This window comes from Temnothorax nylanderi, unplaced genomic scaffold, assembly GCF_030848795.1.
Source record: "Temnothorax nylanderi isolate EJ_2023f unplaced genomic scaffold, tnyl_v1.0 TNYL_tig0397_pilon, whole genome shotgun sequence".
NCBI lineage: Eukaryota > Metazoa > Arthropoda > Insecta > Hymenoptera > Formicidae > Temnothorax > Temnothorax nylanderi.
In genome coordinates this window covers 151,538-169,830 of record NW_027249459.1, presented here as the reverse complement: position 1 = coordinate 169,830, position 18,293 = coordinate 151,538, and the positions used below count along the sequence as shown (strand labels likewise).

Here is an 18,293-nt window from a genome sequence, read left to right as displayed (position 1 = left end):
ATAAGTATAAAAATTTATTTTAATCTAAATGATAAATTCTGTATTGAATTGTAATTTAAATAATTTCTGTATTCTGTATTCTTGTAATTCTGTATTCTGTATTTTGTATTCTGTATTCTGTATTCTGTAATTTTGTAAAGTTACGGCCGGCTTATGTAATTTCTTATCTAGCAATAAGTTTATTTTAAATTATCAAATGTTACATAAAAAATAAATAATTTTATTATTAATAAAATTTATTATTAATAAACTGAAATGTAATTCAATAGCAAGACAAGTAGAAACATATGTATTTCTTATTAAATAACTTTATTATTAATTAAAGTAAAATTATGTATTTTTATTTTATGTTCTGTTTATTAGCACTTATTAATAAACAAAAATGTAATTCATTAGTTTATATTTATCTGTACATTTTTACCACCAGAATCATCATCCATTTATGATAAAATACATATGACAGTTTTGACAGTTCGATACGTATCACATTTTACATAATTAATATTCATGTCTTTTACTCTGCTATTAATATTATTACATTTAATTAATAATTCACATATTCCAATAAAGATAAGAAGCAATTACAACAACGCAGACAATACGTATGCAAAATTATATCAGTTTCGATCATAGAATTCATGCGCTTGAAAGCACCTTCACTACTGTGCAATGTGACATGACTGAGCGCGCGAATTTCAGACAACTTGATTGGCCAACTTTGAACACTTCTTACTTAAAAACTATTATAGCCTCGGCATTTTGGTATTAGGATTTTCGTCTCAAAATGACCTCAGGTATCTGCCATTAACAAGTGGCACGTCAGGTCTGGTACACCCTGTATATATCAAGAAGTAAGTGTTTGTTCCGCCAATGATAATTAACAAAGAGGTGCATATATTTAATCGACTACTAATTGGCAAAAAATTACATAACTTTCACGACGTTTCGACCCAGGCTTCGGGTCCTTCTCAAGTGATCTAACAAACAAAAATTATAAGAATCGCAGCGTCAAGAAGTTGGGTTAATAAATGTACGGAATTTAAATCATGTGTAACAATTGAAAGTACCTGATGAGGAAAATGTACCATCGTCAAACCATTCTCAGTCAACTGTTCATGAGATTTTGATAGAAAAGTCACAAGAGTGCTAAATAAATTAATTCGTCAAAAAAGTAAGTATGTTATCATAAATAAAAAAACGTGAAAAAAGAAAAAAGAAGAAAAACTTAATTACGCAGAGAATGTTTTTCAATGGCACCGGTTCGTATCATGTTCGCTGAGTTACATTATATTACAGAACAGCACAGCAAATTCATGTTTACGCGATGGACGTCGGAAACGAACTGAAAGTATCGCGTCGTGCTTAGTCTAAAGAACAAATCGAAGGTTGACGGAGCAGGCGCCGTCGAATAACATAAATTATAAACAAGAGATGACGTTGTCATAAATAGGATTTAAACTATCCGTATCTTTTTGGAGATTGATGGTATCAGAATATTTCTTTATGAGGAACATTTCAGCGATTTCTCTCTTTTTTGTACTCTTTTCCTTGTGAAGTATCTCAACTTCGGACCATTTAAATTCGTGGCCGTGAGAGACGCGGTGCTTACTGACAACAGAATGCTGACGATCATTCTTCTTTATATCATTGAAATGTTCCGTGACGCGCGTCTTTAAATAGCGTTTCGTTTGACCAATGTAGGATGCACAGCAATCATTACAGTTGATTCTATAAACCAACTCAGTGGACTGATTTTTATCGAGACGGTCCTTGCCCCTTTTAATGATGACATCCAATTTTTTGGGGACAGTGTAGACTGTAGTAAGACTGATATTATTAAGTGTGCGACTTATAACCCCGCTAAGGTCTTTAACATACGGTAGTACAACGCATCGTCGTGGATCAAATCGAACCGGCGAGCTAGTAATGTCAGGTCTGTGTCGCAGCTGCTTTATTCTAATGTTGACGTGTTTATTGATGAGATCCATTGGGAAGGAGTTATTTAACAATATTTTTTTAACCTCATTAATGTTCGAATCATGGTAATGAGCATCAGACAATAGAACCGCACGATCGACCAGACCTGTAATTGTATTCACCTTATATTTTAACGGATGGCTAGAAAAATAATTTGTGTACCGGCCAGAGAACATTGGTTTTCTGTACCAATTCGAGGTCAACCTATTTCCGTCCCTGATGACCATCGTGTCGAGAAACGGGAGACAATCGTTGTTTTCTAATTCGTAGGTGAAATTTAGTCACGGATGGTAGCTATTAAACGCATCGAGTATGTCATTTAATCTTGACTTAGGAATTATAGCAAAACTATCGTCCACGTATCTAAAGTAAAACGGAAGGTCAAAGTCAAGTGCACTAAGGCAATGGGTCTCCAAGTCCTCCATTACAATGTCAGAAGCTTTGGGAGAGAATGGAGAACCCATGGGACTGCCAAAAACTTGTTCATAGTACTGTCCATTAAAACAAAAGCTCGTAGAGGTCAATACCCATTCCACGGCGTGAAGAAATTGAGGTAGGGAGAATTTCGTGTGACGTGAGATGAAATGCCAGCGTTTTTCGATGTCTTGAAAAACTAATTCTTTAGGGATGTTCGTAAAAAGTGACGTGACATCAAAGGAGGCTAGGACATGATCAGCGTTGATAGTTACATCCATGATGGTTTCTGCAAACGCCCAGCTGTCCTTGATGTACGATTTAGGTTTCGGTAACAACTCTTCCAAGATCGCGTGTAAATAGCTAGCTATGAATATATATACATTTAGGGAGCAATATTTTTGGGTCAAAAATTTGATTTTAAGTCTCACCTCTTAAATTCGTTCTACGAACTCTCAAATGAAGACCCTTGAAGAGCAGGCGCTGTAACTTAATATTTAGGGATCGCTCAAAGCCTCTAAACATTAAATTTTTTTCGAAAAAGTGGTAAAAAACTGCATTTTTCACTCATTTTCACTGCTAAATCTTTTTTAGTTACCTTATTAAAGTACCTGGCCAACAAGTTTGAGGTACAACACATGAAACAAAAATGTAAATATAAGTAATTAATGCAATCTTTGGCATAAGATCGTCTATAGCAAATATAAAATGATTTAATGAAAATTTAACCATTTTTTAACCATCCACGGCTTATAATCTTGTTTTGTAAGGAAATATATCAAACGCCACTTTAGAGAAACATTCTATCATCTTCAAACTAAAGCCTCTCTAAAGTTATATGCTGTAGCTTAAAAATTAATGGTCGTTAATTGCTTTAAAATATTGCTATTTTATTAAATAGTGCACTTAATGTAATTTTCTACATTGAATCCTTTTATTATTTTGGAAAACTTCCTGCGGGAAACGTAGACTTAATTTAAATGATATATTGATAATATAATTTATTTTCCAAAATAATAAAAGGATTCAATGTAGAAAATTACATTAAGTGCACTATTTAATAAAATAGCAATATTTTGAAGCAATTAACGACCATTAATTTTTAAGCATATAACTTTAGAGACGCTTTAGTTTGAAGATGATAGAATGTTTCTCTAAAGTAGCGTTTGATATATTTACTTACAAAACAAGATTATAAGCCGTGGATGGTTAAAAAATGGTTAAATTCATTAAATCATTTTATATTTGCTATAGACGATCTTATGCCAGAGATTGCATTAATTGCTTATATTTACATTTTTGTTTCATGTGTCGTACCTCAAACTTGATGGCCAGGTACTTTAATAAGGTAACTAAAAGAGATTTAGCAGTAAAAATGAGTGAAAAATGCAGTTTTTTACCACTTTTTCGAGAAAAATTTAATGTTTAGAGGCTTTGAGCGACCTCTAGATATTAAGTTACAGCGCCTGCTCTTCAAGGGTCTTCATTTGAGAGTTCGTAGAACGAATTTAAGGGGCGAGACTTAAAATCAAATTTTTGACCCAAAAATATTGCCACCTTAATATATATATATATATATACATTGTAATTCGTTACTTCTGTAACTATTAATTTCTTTACTTGCGCACCACGTACCGCGCCTGACTCGTATCGCCGTCTATCAATTTGTTGACATTTTCACGAGTCTAATGATATATTTGATATATATATATATATATATATATATATATATATATATATATATATATGTATTGTAAATATATTGTAGAAATTGTATACATATATACATATATACCGTTTTATTTTCAGGCTTTTATAACCTATTTTGCACTTCGGTACAATGCAAGGTTTTGTCATCACTTCAAATTACAGAACGCGTGCACGGTGACGAACTCGAGTGTGTGAGTAATCTCAAAGAGCCAGCTATGCTATCTGACCCTGATGCAATGAGGACAACATAGGTTACGTTGGCACTTTCAAACCGACATCCCTCGATAGCAGCGACATCAAAAAGTGACTTCGATATTGGAGTCACCCCCACCACTGAAATGCTATCGAGTTGAGAGACCTGTATGTAAGACCGTGATCCTGGGTAGTGCCGAGAGCGGGGATTGAATATTTAAGCATAGCTTATAAGCATAGCTCATTAAGTCCTAGCTTGAGGCTCTCAGCTTCTGAATTCTGAGGTCAGCACTGTTCCTCCGGACGCCATTTGACTGCTTTTTCCGCAAAAAGATGATTATCCTCCGAGATTTCGACCTATACGGAAAGCATGATAAACTTTAAAGCTCAGAACTACCATAAATACCTTCCATTCATCATCACAGATTATTCAAAGCCGTGAGAACTCGGGAAGAATCTCAATTTAGTGCTTTTCGATCAACGTTAAAAACAAGAAGTTTGAGTCGCCAGTAGATAATTAAAAATTACTAAAGATGTTGTAATCGACCCAACTGGCCAAATTTATTAATCGAAAAACGCTACGTTTCGACCGAGGATCCGGTCCTTTTCAAGCGTGTATACAAAACTCACAAATGTCGATTAGTCAAGCATAATGCCCTAACTACACCGAATCTAAAAGCTAAACAACACAAAATTAATTTGCAATTAAGTGAAAATTATATCAATATTATACGAAACAGAAACTTACATATTTGTGCGTCGGAATCTAAGTAATAACAAATTTGTTAAACGGTATATTTCGTGAAATGTTTGTAACATGACATAGCAGTGCGGTGGTACAATTTAGACTGATGAACCTGACAATTATAAACAGACTGGTGCCGTAAACAATAAAAGGCAAGAACATAGAGAGGGAAGCAGCGGAGAGGAGAGACCAGCTATATTTCTTTTATGATATGTTCGTAGAGAACGTTAAGATTCTCCGTGTCCTTTTGCAAATTGATGGTGTCGTCAAATTTTTTAATAAAAAACATCTCCGCTATTTCTCTCTTTCTGGTCTGTCCTTCCTTATGTAATATTTCAGGTTTTCCCCAGTCAAAATCATGCCCATAGGATATTCGGTGTTCACTCACTACAGAAAGATTGCTAGCGTGTTTTCTAATATCGCTCTGGTGTTCCCTGAGACGCGTACACAGATGCCTTTTAGTCTGCCCTATATATGTGGCCCTACAATCCCTGCAGTTAATTTTGTACACTATGTCAGTTTGTTTTAGGTCGTTAATTCTGTCTTTGCCCCGTCTTATTAAGCAATCAAGTTTTTTAGGAACCGTGTATAAGGTAGTGATGTGGAGTTCATTTAAAGTACGGCAAATGCTATCACTCAACGTTTTTATATAGGGTAAAGGTATGCAGTTTTTAAAATCAAAAGTTGTGTTATTGTCAGTGGGAGTATTAAGTGTGTTGTTACGTGTTTTGAGAGTGTTTAGACGTTTGGCAATGTGTTTATTAACGATTGGTTTAGGAAAACTGTTGTTGCTCAAAATTTCTTTAATTATCTTAATATTGCCATCGTGGAATTTTTCATTAGAAAGTAAAACCGCGCGATCAACCAAGCTAGTAATAGTGTTCAATTTGTATTTTAAAGGATGGTTAGAATGAAAATTTATGTAACGTCCAGAGAACGTCGGTTTTCGATACCAATTGGTTATTAATAAGTTGCCATTCCTAATTACAGTCGTATCCAGGAAGTTGAGTGACGCATTCGTTTCAATTTCATAAGTGAACCTAAGTCTAGGATGATATCCGTTGAAAACTTTTAAAATCAAGCCCACACTTGTTTTGGGAATCACCGCAAAAATGTCATCGACATATCTAATGAATATCCGGATGTTAAAATTCAAAAGGCTTAGGCAATGCGTCTCTAAGTCATCCATGACAATATCAGCGACGACCGGCGATAAAGGAGATCCCATGGGGCTGCCGAAGATTTGTTCGTAAATTTCGCCGTTAAAACTAAAACTAGTGGACGATAAAATAAGATCAATTGCGTGTAAAAACTGTGATAAATTGAGGTCAGTCTTGCTAGAAATATAGTTCCACCTTTTTTCAATTCCCTTTAATACTAAATCTTTAGGGATGTTCGTAAATAGTGCCGTGACGTCAAGTGAAATAAGTGTTTCGTCATCCTTAATATTCATGTTGTTTATAAACTTCGCAAAAGACCAACTATCTTTTATGTGCGATTTCGGTTTCGGGATCGACGTATGTAAGGTCTTTTGGAGGAGACTAGCCACGTTATAGAGCGGGCTACCCAACGCTGAGACAATAATACGTAAAGGGAGGCCGGCCTTGTGAACTTTCGGCAGTCCGTAGGCTCTCGGTAGATTTCCATTGGTGCAATTGAGTATTTTGTATGTACAGTCACTGATGATGCCATTGTCAAGCCAAGATTTGACCAATTCATGAATTTTAGATGTAATTTTATTTATCGGATCTTTTTTCAATTTTTTATAAGTGTCTTGGTCTCCAAGCGCTTCAGTCATTTGGTTTACATATGCGTTCTTATCCAAAATGACAGTTACTTGGCCTTTGTCAGCCTTGGTGACAAGGACATCATCATTATCACGCAGGAATTTTTTACAAGCAGTAAATTCTTTCGTGAAAAATCTGTCAATATGGTTAACATGTTTATTCAAACTCAGAAACTTATGCAGCGAGTTGGCAATCGAACGGCGGGTATTCTCTACCAAGTTTTTCGGAATTTTGTATGTGTTAAATTCGAAATTTTTAATAATGTCCAGAGAGGAGCACAAGCGATCTTTTCTCTCTCTCGGATTGGTGGGCAAAGCGAAATTACCGCCCAAACTTAAAAAATTTAATACGTTAGATGGTAAAGATTTACTACTCGCATTAATAATCCATTTACTGCGATCAATGTTTAAAAAGGAGTTATAAAAAGTATTTTGCTTAGTCATAATTATGTTCAATTTACTAATTAATCTAAATCTCGTTTCCTCGTCATGTCGATCGATGGTGTAAGTATTAAATGTATAAAAGTTTTGAATTACGTCATTCGGTAAAATAGAGGCAAGTGTATCCTCGATTTTCTTAACATTAGATCGCAGAAATTTTAAATCGAAGTTAATATCTTTGATTTCAAGGTTAAGTATGTTTCGTTGGTAACGTTTTTTCAGGATGTTGAACTTGCGAGTTGCACTGTTGCTTTGGAAGATGATGTTGAATCTCAGAGTGTGTATATGTGGAGGTAAGACGTCGTCTCTCCTACATCGGAGCAAAAAAGTCAGTCGATGTCTTAGTGAGTTGATCTTGATCTTCGTATTAATCCAAGACTTTAACAGTCGCGTGGTATTATATCCAAATTTCCTTGTAATAGATTCGAAATATCCTTCATCTCGGTTGGACACCATTATTGAGGTCAAAGGTGTGTGTTAATAACAGAACAAGAAGTTTGAGTCGCCAGTAGATAATTAAAAATTACTAAAGATGTTGTAATCTTTTCGATCAACGTTAAAAACTGAAAAGTGGTCCCGTTTAACACCTTATTTAGCAACTCAAACAATTTATCAAAAGTTTTCCCCAGGGTTCCAGACGGCCTTAGGTGCATTTTTAATTTGTATTTATGTATGGAAAACGTATGGAATAGATTTTATCCATTTCCCCGAGCGGCAAAAAATCGGCTTTTTTTAACATTGTCCTTTCGATAAATATGAAATATTAAATATTAAAATAACAAATAGGTTGGACTGTTACCGTTGAATATTACATCCTGACATTTTTACCAACTTAATATAATTCTGTTTTATAATATTACTAATTGTAATTAATTAATTTTACAATGTGAGTAGGTGAGGCAATTAGAGCCAAGCGCGGTAGTCAAAGCGCAAAACAATTTAAAAGTAATCAATAGATATATTAACGAACGTTTCGACACATTTTTCGTGTCCTCTTCAGCGTTAAAAGTTACATATAGTCAAAAACGAAGATTTACAGAAAGTCGAGTATAAGGCGTAGTCATCGACAAATAAAGTATAAAGGACGCAGTCTAAGAATAAAATTAAATCAGGATGTACCATAGTCGAAAGCCCGACATGCCGGTGTGCAATCGCTCCACATCCATCTCATCCTCGAATAATCTCGCCAGGTTGAAAGACCAAGTGGGTGAAAGATTCGAACCATGCCTGTACCATTAACGAAGTCACGATGTGGCAAGGGCGTAAATTATCTATGTTGATTAGATGACTAATGAATTTAAACATATTTTCTTTTTTTGTAAAGATAACTACACATAATAAGAGAAACTCTCTTTCTGTCGCTCACCTATCTAAGACAAATAAAGCATATATGTGAGTAGGTGAGGCAATTAGAGCCAAGCGCGGTAGTCAAAGCGCAAAACAATTTAAAAGTAATCAATAGATATATTAACGAACGTTTCGACACATTTTTCGTGTCCTCTTCAGCGTTAAAAGTTACATATAGTCAAAAACGAAGATTTACAGAAAGTCGAGTATAAGGCGTAGTCATCGACAAATAAAGTATAAAGGACGCAGTCTAAGAATAAAATTAAATCAGGATGTACCATAGTCGAAAATATTAATAATTGGACTTATTAAAAATTAAATAATTTGTTCAGATATTGCGCTCGAATTCTTTTCGCGTTTTACAACGCCCGATCGTTTCACATTAGATGGCGCGACGCGCGAGTTCGTTAATATATCTATTGATTACTTTTAAATTGTTTTGCGCTTTGACTACCGCGCTTGGCTCTAATTGCCTCACCTACTCACATTGTATTAATCTTGAGAGCCTATATGCTTTATTGTAATTAATTTTAAATTAACAAATAAACGATTGGATTCAATAGAGGAAAAAATCGATTCCAATGTTACTAATATAAAGAAATTAATTATATATGGTATTTTATATGTGTATTTAAATATATACTTATAAATTAAATGAAAAGAATACTAAAATTATTAGTCACTTTAACACTGCCCAATATATATCTTAGAATATCCAAATAATAGCAATCAAGGTTAGTATTAGAGTGGATAGAGGATACAATGAATCTAAAACGAAAATGTCAAATAAACTTTTCGATTCGATGGTTAATATATATAATATAGTTAATATTGAAGCATGGCGGTATATTAAAATTCAGCGCGGTGTAGGGCCAATAGTGGCGTGACTGTGCATTGTTAATGTGTCATCACGCGGTTGACCCTTTCTTGCGCTGAATTTTAATTTACGTACCATCAAGGCCATGCTTCAATAAAAAAATAACCATAATTAAATTACTATCACATCGAAAAGTTTGTGAGACATTTTCATCAGAGAATTTCATCTTTTATCCACTGTATTAACTGTAATCGGCAATATTGGGACACCTTGTATAATAAATATAAATGTATAATAAATTTCTGTAGAAAGGAATAATTTACTCCTACAAAACCTTTTAGAGAAATCCTTTTTTAATGGCAACGGTCCTTAAAAATGCCGCCAGATTATTGACAACTTATCGGATTAAAATTCTAAGCGGAAACTGTTTCCGTCATGTTGCCCTGTGGTTTCCGACAACTTATTATACTTTCAGTTCGTAAGAGGGCAACTATTGTCATCAAGTTGCTCATAACTATTGGTGGCAATAAAAGTCGTCAATCCAATAGGCATAATCGGAAGCAGCTTTCCTCAACACTGAAGGCAACTTAAATAGAGCAGTTTTAAGCAAATTGACAGCAACCTGCGGGCAACTTGCTATCTGAGAACGTTCTGATTAGCTACCCCCCACTGTGCTTGCTTTCCGTTCCGCTTTTTTCTCTACGTGGGACTGCACCCTGATAGGGAATTATGCGAACGATCGAGAGAGACAGCCTCTCGTACTTCTCACGGGATGTTGTGATTTGTCTCACTTCCACTTATAGCTTTGTCTCACTCCCACTAGAGTTCTATATAAATAGAGAAGCGGCTTCGGCGTCGCAATTTCTGATTGGTGATGCTCCCACCTAATTGAAGCAGCCATATTGAGACCGCAGTGGAGAATGGAGTTAATATATTTCGATATTTACAGTTAGTATTTAGGCTGCGTACCGATATTTATTGTGAGTACAGAAAAGTATGTGACGTATAGATATAGATTTTCAGTACTAGAAACCCTCTAATCAGAGACTGGCCTTATGACAGCGAATATTGGAACGTTGTCTTACTGGTTAAGTTAGGTAGTGGAGTTTGATCTGTCTAATAGAACTAGAGCGGTCTCAATATGGCGGTGTTGGAGGTGATGGTGGGGGTCTGAATTCACTTCTCTCTTTATATAGGACTCTAACAATAAATAAAAGTATAACTGATGGACATTATACAAATATTGTGCGGAATAGAGACATGGAATAGATTTCAATTAATAATTCTAAAATAAATAAATACAGTTGATTTTGAAATGCCAAAAATACATACGTTTTCTTTAACGAAAAAGTGTAATGCTACTTAGAACGGATTTTAATTGATTCTGAAATAAATAACAAACCAAATATATGTATGTGGACTTGGAAAAAGTAGATTCTACAAAAAGCGGTGAAATCCTAACAAAAAGTCTTAAAAAAAAATACGCCAAGTACATAAACAAACTAAAGTATATATGTGAAGTTTGGAAAAAGTATATGCCATGTTTTAAAAATTAACTTGGTTTAAAAATAGACATAACATCAATGCAATTAACCAGGTACATAATTACCCGTATTGCATTTTATATTTCAGATAGATAGCAGATACATAAAATTTGAAATGTTGCTAGATAGCAGATACATAGCAATATAGTCCAGTCAAAATACGGAAAAAAGGGGGTACCTAAAAAAAATTGCAACACAAGGTTTTATTACGTCATTATGTTCAGAAAAATATATTAAACAACATATCCAAATTCCGCCATTTTCCGCTATCCCTAAGTATGTTTTTTATTAACAATTTATAAACAAATTCGTTTTTCTCCACAAATACGATGAATTTCGAAATTTTTGTAGAGATTAAAGTTGTAGAGCAGACAAATATCTACAAAAAATGTTCTTATAAATTTTTTGAAATATCTCAAAAATTCAGACTTTGCATTATATTCCTACTTCTGGCATAAAAAGACGATCCAAAACACAAACCAATATGGATGTCCCAATATGGATAACCTAAAACAATATGGATGTCACGCATACACAAACATACACACGCATACAGCGTGTACAGCCACGCACGCACGCACACGCACAACGAAGCGTAAATCCGACCGTGTAACCTCCTCGTAGTACTCTTTGGATAACGCTAACACCGGCGGTATTTTTTCAAATTTTAGTGAAAAAATACTGAATAAAATTTTTTTGTTCTTGCTGATAGTAAAGGTCGATAGCAAAGGACTTATTGTTAGTGAAGGTCAGTGTAGTGGCAGTGCACTGGAAATCAATTTTTTGACGTTAATTGAACTTTATTTTCCATTTTTTTTCATTGAAAAGAATTAAGCAATTTTAAAATTTTTTGTTCGTTTTGCCCCATAAAACGTACTGGGCACCATAAAAAAAATTTCATAGCTATTCGGCAAATTTTCTTTAAATGCAGGGTACTTAAAAGTACAAAAAACGTGAAGAATAATTTTTTGTTGTTGTTCTACATAATTATATTTTGGGTTAAAATAAAAAAGGGAAAAATTGCTAATTTTTACATTATCTTCATCCATTTGTATCATGTCTACATGTTATTTAAAAAAATTTGACAATTATACCATTCGATAGAGCAAAGTTTCAGCTTTAAGAATCTGTTTCTTGAATTGCAGTACGATGATTTTTAACGAAGTTATGAGCAATTAAAGTCAAAAATGCTCATTTCTTATTCAATCCGCGATAACTCAGTAACAAAAAATCGTAGAAACATTAAAAAATATATATTTTGTAGGGAAAACTTTAAGCTTTCATGTTAGAAAGTCGAAAATTTTCGCAGATTTTTATTTGCACGTGACAGGCCGACAAAGTGAGAAGAAAATTTTCCATTTTGTCCAGCACGTAGTTTTCTATATGTAAAAATTACCAAACTCACAGAAACTAAAAAATAATAGTGACCTTTCGAAAGTGGAGATTTCAAGCTTTAAAATTCTTTTTTTAAACTTAAATTTCGTTTATTTTTAACGAAGTTACAGCTGCTTGAATTTTGTATATTTTTAAAGAAGAATTTATTGTTCCTTTAATTTTTGTGAGAAGTGTATATTTGCAATAAAAGGTGCTGTGCGGGTATATACTATCAATAGTATCAATGTTGTAATCTGAATGTTACAATTTTTAGTACTACTACCTACACATTAAGTATGAAGTATTTAACTCTCTCATGTAGCAGTTCTCTGGATATACACACATATTAATAATAAACGCTGAAATATTCAGATAAGAAATTGAGGAAAAACGTAACATCAATACTAAAAAACTGGCATTCAAATACATACATTGACCTTCACCAAAATATATACTTTGGTTTGTTATGTACTTGGCGTATTTTTTGTGTAAAGACTATTGTTAGGATCTTTATGCTTTGTCCTCATGTAATGCACTCTTCGGTTTTAGATATCTACGTCTAAAGGTGCCGGAAGTGGAGGGAAGGATTATACAGAGCAGCATCAGGAGAATGGAGACGATTTTGAAGTATCCACCGGTGGAGTGTCGCCAGAATGTGATCGATATACTTAGCGATCAGACGAGCAAGGATTACAGGATCTATCAAGAGTTTGGCAGCAATGATGATGAAATTAAAACGATTGCCACTGGTATGCCTACATCAAAGAGTCGAATATTTGTGTTCTCTTTTTTTATTTATTGTTCTGTTTTTATTTCCCTTCAGTAAAATTGATAACAGGTATAGGATCATGTTAACAGGGTTATTAAGCGTAAATACGGCGGTATACACTGACAGATATTTACTAGAAACAAAAAGCATATAAGCAAGAGAGATTACATCATATTTATTTAAGAATTTCCTGTTGTTATGTCCAGAAATAAAAACTGATTAAAATCTCAGCACACACTTCTTCGAGGAATCGGAATCGCTTAGTAGAATCACAAAGATCTATGAATATTCCGAATGCAAGTAAAAATACGTGAGAGGAAATTGTGAAAGACTTCGCGAACTATTTTGCAAACCTATGACTTATTTATTGCAGGCATCTTTGACTGCATCGAGCGTACATGGTCCATTTATACGGATATTCCGCAGATCAACGAGCCGATACTGGTGATACCTATGCAACTTCGAAACTTTGCAGTTCCACAATATAACAAAGCAAAAAAATAATTATATCGCTGTCTTTTACGAATCGCGAAAATGTAGCGTTTGCGTTTGTCGCATCGGCCTCCCTCCCTCCCTCCCTCCCGCCCTCATTAGACATCGAACCTTCTAATTAATCTTCCCAGGTTGCAAACACCATTAATCGCTTTGATTTGAGGTGCTATAAGTGGGATTTATTTTGTTTCTGAAAATTAACGGGGAATAAAAAGTTATTAATTTATCAACAAAAACCGCAATTTTTTTTATTTTTTCTCAAATATCTCGAAAACTAAGCAAGATAGGGTTACTAAGTATACATACCTTTTTTGTAGAGCGTAAAATTATCTACAATAATGATCTGAACAACATTTATCGTCGAGTCAGTCGTTTAGCTTGCACGCGCCGTCAAACTCCAAGACCCGAAAACCTTCGATTTCGTCGTTTTTTTTATGTTGCACCAGTGATTTTTTTCCGTCATTTAAAATGGAATTAAAAATCCCCCAAAAATCACATCATCTGAGAACTACAAAGAATACTTTTCATGGTGCAATCAATTTTTAGACCATTTTTCTTTAGTTTGTCAATTTAGTTAGTCAATAAAAAATCAGCGTTCGTCGTACGAAAAAAATACAAGGGTCCTTTTTTGTTGGAAATTTCGTCCACAACAAGATGCATATGATAAAATTCGTCTCAAATAAATTTTAAGGCTTGAAAACAGCGAAAAACTAAGACTATTCCAAAAAGTCAAAATTTTTTGCTTACATAGCTATAAACTAAAGAAAAAGGGTCTAAAAAATCGATTGCACCATGAAAAATATTCTTTGTAGTTCTCAGATAATGTGTGATTTTTGGGGGATTTTTAATTCCATTTTAAATGACGGGAAATAATCACTGGCGCAACATAAAAAAAACGACGAAATCGAAGGTTTTCGGAATCCGAGTCTCGGAGTTTGACGGCGCGTGCAAGCTAAACGATTGACTTGACGATAAGTGTTGTTCAGATCATTATTGTAGATAATTTTACGCTCTACAAAAAAGGTATGTATAGTTAGTTACCCTATCTTGCTTTTCGAGATATTTGAGAAAAAATAAAACAAATCGCGTTTTTTGTTGATAATATTGTTAATAACTTTTTATTCCCCGTTAATTTTGCAAAGCAAAATAAATCCCACTTATAGCACTTCAAATCAATTCATGGTAATTGCAACCTGGGAAGATTAATTGGAAAGTTAAACCCCTAAATTAGTCTATATGACTGGCCTATTGATGACAGTTTATCGATTTGATTTGAAATGAGGTTACTTTAAGGTAATATAAGTAACTTTTACTTAATGTAATAAATAATTATAAGTGTCTATATATAATATTATATCAAATGTCTTATAAAGTATCAAGAAGATATGCGATAGAAAAACGCAACAGCTGTTTCCGTTTCCCATTTTGTAGGCACGTGTTAATAAATATAGTCCGTATACACTTATATCGTTTGCTCCGTTTATTACAATAATATCGTTTACTCTGTTTAATACAACAATATCGTTCACTCCGTTTAATACCACTACGTTTCTATATAATCCGACTCAACAGTCCCTCGTGAGTTTTCGGAAATAACTTTTACGGCAGCCCGATCGCAGTCCCTCGGATCGTAGACTCTACCGTTCGACTTGTTCTCACGTATTGAGTAAGTTTCCACAGAGGTTTCGTACTGGGTCAGAGTCGGGTCAGAATCGGGTTGGGGTGAGCGCTCTTGCGGTGGAAACACCAAACTCGAACCTGAACCCTACCCAACAAAATTTTAAATGGTAGGGTCTAAATGAGGTTCGATGGAAACGACAAGAGTTGAGTTAGCGTTACTGTAGTGTTGCCAACTTGATAAATGAGTTTATACATAAGTCTTCCAGAAGACGTTTTACTTCATACTGTCAAGTTTACTTATTACTATTATCCAGGAGATATTACTTTTCTCTGTAAGCAGAAATTTATACAAGTATTATTATACTATATTTTATTCGATAACTTTACTATTGAATGATATATAATTTTTTAGTATCACGTTACCGCCCAAGTTTTACGTGCAGTTCAATCCCATGCAAATAAATTTCGACGTCTGTTCATGTCTTTGATTTAATTCTTTTGCATTGAATCTTTATCATTCTTATAGGAAAAGATAAGCAGCTGAGCTCTTCGCGTTTAATGTATTTTGATGTAAAAATAGAGGTTATACTTCGTTTACAATGGCTGCTAATCAAGAAAGAAAGAAGCCGGCCACTTGGGATGTCCAGGAGACGGAGTGCTTTTTAGCAATTATAAAGGAATTGCAAGTAATAGCATTGATGGATGGAAAGAAGTTTAGAACTTCTGAAATATTCAAGAAAGTAGAGGAAGCCTTTAAGAGCAAAGGATATCAGAAAACACGGTTAGATTCCGATAACTCTGGCGCCTTAATTTGACGATGGTTTCTGGTAGTACTTTTAATGCTGAACAAAAAATGATATAGGTCTTATAGGGCTAACTGCTCTGGTTTTCGAGATATACAGTGTTAAAGTTAAAAATAAATCATATGAATTTTTAAATAATACTTCAATTGTGTGTGTATAAACAGTACAAACGTAAGCGAGGGAGGGGCTACTGCATCTCCCCCGAAAGAACACGCATACCTTTTCCACTCGAGACAAAAACGTAAACAACGTAAGATATTTCGAGGTCTACCATCTCTCCTCTGACTTGAATGTAGGGCGAAACAAGGTTTATCATTGTCACGGTTCGTGTTTTCAACTTTTCACGCGAACCGAGGTTCACCCCCACCTCCCCCCTGCTTTCGGAGGAAGTGCGGTAGCCCCTCCCTCGCTTACGTGTGTACTGTTTATACACACACAATTAAAGTATTATTTAAAAATTCATATTAACTTTCCGCGCATGAAAAGTTCACGCATACACTTTTCACGCGAACCGAGGTTCACCCCCACCTCCCCCCTGCTTTCGGGAGAAGTGCGGTAGCCCCTCCTTCGCTTACACGTGTACTGTTTATACACACACAATTGAAGTATTATTTAAAAATTCATATTAACTTTCCACGCATGAAAAGTTCACGCATACACTTTTCACGCGAACCGAGGTTCACCCCCATCTCTCCCCTGCTTTCGGGAAAAGTGCGGTAGCCCCTCCCTCGCTTACGTGTGTACTGTTTATACATACACAATTGAAGTATTATTTAAAAATTCATATTAACTTTCCACGCATGAAAAGTTTATTAAGGAAATTGATTTCGAAAGGGAAAAAGTTTCAAAAAAGGATATCTGGATAATCTGCCGGAACTAAATTCTGCTCTGTATATATATATATATATTATATAATAAAGTTTTATTATAACTCAGAGCTTGTCCAACTTAATACAGCTTGAATATATATCTTTCTGATAATAAGTGTATGACTTGTTATGAAAAGAGAAGACTCGATACAATACAAATTATATAGATAGGAAACTTAGATGGTGGCGCTGGCAGTGCATTAAGGCGCCAACAGTACATTGGTTGATTGGAGCGACATCAGACTGTTTTCAACACCTCCCCTCGCTCCAAGCCTAGTTTGGTCCTGCAATTTAAAAAGAGTTCCTTTCCAAGAGGTTTTGTCATGCAGTCAGCCACCTGTTCTGCAGATGGTATACCGATGAGTTCGATCCTTTTGTTCCATACACATTCGCGAAGATAGTGAAACTTTACGTCAATGTGCTTAGATCTCTTGGTTTCTGGATTACGAGAGACGTATATACAACCTTGGTTGTCCTCGTAAATCCCTACAGGCAGCATTGGATAAATCTTCAAGTCAACCAGTACTTTTATGAACCAGGAAGCTTCCATGGCTGCAGCGGCGGCAGACACATATTCTGCCTCAGTGGTAGAGCATGTAACGATTGGTTGCTTCTTGCTACACCACATGACAGTATTTCCGTATACTTGAAATAGGAAACCGCTGGTGGACTTCCTGTCGTCCAAGTCGTTAGCCCAATCCGAGTCGGCATAACCAATCAGGGGCCTTTTAGTAGAGCGTTTGTACACCAGTTTTATATTCGCAGTGCCTTTCAGATATCGCAGCACTCGCTTTAGATGTGCGAAGTGCTCATCAGTGGCAGTGTCTTGGTACCTACTCAAGTACCCAACAGCAAAACATAAGTCAGGTCTGGTACCTAACATCAAATACATGGAGGCTTCCAAGTAATTCCTTGTATGGGAGTTCAGTAACATCAGCGTCGTCATTTCGCCTCAGTTTACAGTTTATTTCCATTGGGGTACTCACGGGATTACATTCCTTCATGCCAAACCGTTCCAGTATTCGTAGCAAGTATTCGGATTGGTCAATGGTTAGTACGCCCTTCTCGTTGTCGATAGTTACCGTCATTTCCATAAACGTGTTCACCACTCCGAGGTCCTTCATCCGGAATTCTTCTGATAATCTCCGTTTGACTAAGTTCATGACGTTTGAGTTGTTGCCACATAGGAGGATGTCATCTACATATAGTACAAGATAGATGATTGTAAGGCCAACCACCAACACGTAGAGACAATAATCAGATTCGGAACGCACAAAACCCAGAGTCAGGATGAATTCATGAAACCGATCGTTCCAGCACCTGGGGCTTTGCTTCAGGCCATATAATGACTTAAGCAATTTCAGAACATAACCATCAGGTACCGGCACTCCAT

General features: G+C 35.1%; 1 long non-coding RNA gene across 4 annotated transcripts; it reads left to right on the top strand.

Annotated features, from left to right (window-relative positions):
* The first annotated feature begins 4,256 nt into the window (after nt 1–4,256).
* LOC139782240 (uncharacterized) lies at nt 4,257–15,073 on the top strand. Of its 4 annotated transcripts, none has more exons than XR_011720828.1 (3): nt 4,257–4,461; nt 12,897–13,096; nt 13,490–15,073. It is a non-coding gene; the product is annotated as an uncharacterized lncRNA (long non-coding RNA). The 4 variants fall into 4 exon arrangements; XR_011720829.1 differs by having other exon boundaries at nt 4,257–4,465; XR_011720827.1 differs by lacking the exon at nt 4,257–4,461 and adding an exon at nt 7,066–7,609 and having other exon boundaries at nt 7,688–13,096.
* Nucleotides 15,074–18,293: the final 3,220 nt, after the last annotated feature.